Below are 2,690 nucleotides of genomic sequence, written 5' to 3'. Positions count from 1 at the left end.
CAAGTTCTTGTTTCTTCAGCTCTAGAGGTTGACCGTCAAATACATATCTGGCATAAAAAAGATGATAATAAAATATGGTGGCTTAATGATAAACAAAATGATATTTAGACATGCAAATGGACTTACACTGGCTCGATACCTGCTTCTAATAATCTGATAGTTCGATTGAACATCCCTTGCAAATGACTTATCGACCATATAAAATGTCAAGAGTTAGAAGAAGAAATAAAAAAGTCCAACTCATGCATAGATTTTTCAATGAACTCTACAAATTCTTTCCTAATTCTAGGAAGTCCTCGAGAATCACTATATGCACCTGATTGCTCGAAAGAAAGTTGAGATTCTTATCAGAATGACTAAAACAATATTTACTCATCAACATGAAAAAAATAACAAGGCCTGCAGATGATGTTTTGGGTTTGTTACATATAAAGATACAACTAAAAACTGGAATATGACACAAATGTTATGAAAAGGCCAACATAAAAATTGCTTGGGTTACAAATGCACAAACAAGTACAGAATACATTTCTTTTCCAGATCACCGTTAACAAGAGGAAACAAGTTGCAAAGCAGTTTAGCTTGAGAAACAGACTGCATCAAAAAGGAAAAGGTTTAAGCAGACTGCGAGTTGAAAATTGTAGGAATATGTGAATACCTAAACCACCCGAATTCAATGAAAGATAATGTTTAGCTCTTGCAATGACATCTGCTGGGAATAAAAGCCCGACATTAGGGTCATCCAATAGAAATGGAGCTTGGCACAATGCTACCACCTGGAGAATAGTATAAGTAAAAAATTACACCATTAAAAAGAGAAATCTAATGGAAAATGTCTCTTTATCTCAGGGAGCATAAAGAAGGAGAAATTGCTCCATGTACAAGGAATTTTTGACTTGTGAAGATGATTTTTTCTCACTGAGTTCCTTAAGTCAAGCAATAGAGAAGAATGATCAACACTTTGATACAAGTAGTTTTTAAGAAAGAATAAAGAGAAAATGGAAACCTGACGGGGAAATGTTAATGGCTTCTATCCGAGAGCATGAGGGTTCCCGACATTTGTGAAAATAATCTGCAAACAACAAAAAAAACCAATCTCATGGAAAGTAAGTCCAACTTGTATCTTGTTTCTTAAGAATAAATTGCAAGGGGAGTGCAGTATTATAACCTCAAATTTTAATCTCACAAGTGGCATCCCAACAAGCTAACAATAAAAAGAATCAAAGGCATATGTGCACTTCATATCTTGATACAAGCAATAAAGCAAACATATACAGTGCTAAATAACCCAAGAAGATATCTTCAACCAGATAACAAGAATGGAAAAAAAACAATCAAAGTCAGATCTTTCAGGAATCGAAATAAGAGTCTCTTTCAATAAAATTTATTCTATTTAACTCAAATCATGTTGTGGCACAATCAACGGAAATTGTGTATGAGAAAGCATCATAACCTTCTTCCCCTCCTTCTGCAACTCCAAAGCCCGCAGGTAAAGCTCCCCTTTGACAACATATGCAACTTTCTTCACATTCTCATTCAGCAACTTGTAGTCCAGCGGCTTCGGCGCCATCCTAATACTAATTAATGATTTAAAATCAGAACTTCTTATCTTAATACTAACTAAACAACAAAAGGAGTATAGAAGAGGTCACATGCTAATTTTATGATGGAAAGCAGATCAAACTTACTTGGACATCAAAGATTCTACTGCCTTCTCCAGGCATGGAAAAATTAGCCTATTTTGACTGAAACTTGTTGACTCTCTTTGTTAGAAAATGGGCAGTCTTTTTGGAGCATATAATGTAGAAATATGCATCTCCGACTCTGCTGTAGTTCTATAGACATGAACAGAAACAACAATAAACAAGGATGCCATGGCTAAAATCCTGATGCCTTTGCAGTCTGCTATAGACCCTGCAGAAGAAGCTTGCTTACATGCGAAACAGACGTATGTTTTCATGTTCTTCTCTGATCTAAGAAGTCATTAAGAAAAACTAGAGGAACAAATCTCGTGGAAAATGATCGCCATATTCAATTAATGATACGATTAAGACGATTTGGTGAATTATTTTTTAAAAAAATGACCCTAATTTGATTGAATCTGAAGCAGAGGAAACCCTAATCGAAGGAAAAAAAGATCGAGCGCAGACCTGGAACTCGGAGGTGTGGTACAAGCTCATAAACAAGCGGAGGGCACTGGCCTGGAGGAGCATGGGCTGCGGCTTCCCGTCGTCATCCTCCTCGCCTCTTCCCAGTGGTGCGAAGATGTCGTGTGTGTTGCTATATAGGGAAACAGGTTAGAAGAACCCTCTGCCAAGGCCAGACGACGAAGCGACGGCTTGCGTCCCGGAGAAGGTGATGAAGACCGCATCGTCGCTCCTGTCAATGACGAAGTTGGCGATACCTGCATTGGCACGCAGGCAGCAGGTCCAGGCTTATGTCAGAAGAGGGGAAGATGCAAGGAGCGCACCAAGGACATGGCTCATCTCAAACCTTTAGGAGGCAAAGGTAGATAAATCAAGAGTGAGGGTGAGCATGAGAGAGAGAGGAGAGCACACCGTTGTGGAGGAAGATCCAGCGGTTGACGGGATGGCATGAAGAGATTGTATGAGGAGAGGGAAAGAAAATTGCCTTAGGTTCGGGAGCGCGAAGGAAAAACACGGCGCCGAAAAGAAAACAGCGAGGGAAAG

General features: G+C 39.0%; 1 long non-coding RNA gene across 1 annotated transcript; it reads right to left on the bottom strand.

Annotated features, from left to right (window-relative positions):
• Positions 1–285: 285 nt before the first annotated feature.
• LOC122053845 lies at positions 286–1,480 on the bottom strand. Its single transcript, XR_006132397.1, has 4 exons — positions 1,454–1,480; positions 1,007–1,072; positions 659–776; positions 286–316 (listed from the first exon to the last, which is right to left on the bottom strand). It is a non-coding gene; the product is annotated as an uncharacterized LOC122053845 (long non-coding RNA).
• Positions 1,481–2,690: the final 1,210 nt, after the last annotated feature.

Source organism: Zingiber officinale, chromosome 3A (genome assembly GCF_018446385.1).
Source record: "Zingiber officinale cultivar Zhangliang chromosome 3A, Zo_v1.1, whole genome shotgun sequence".
NCBI classification, from domain to species: domain Eukaryota; kingdom Viridiplantae; phylum Streptophyta; class Magnoliopsida; order Zingiberales; family Zingiberaceae; genus Zingiber; species Zingiber officinale.
This window is presented reverse-complemented; position numbering and strand designations above follow the sequence as displayed.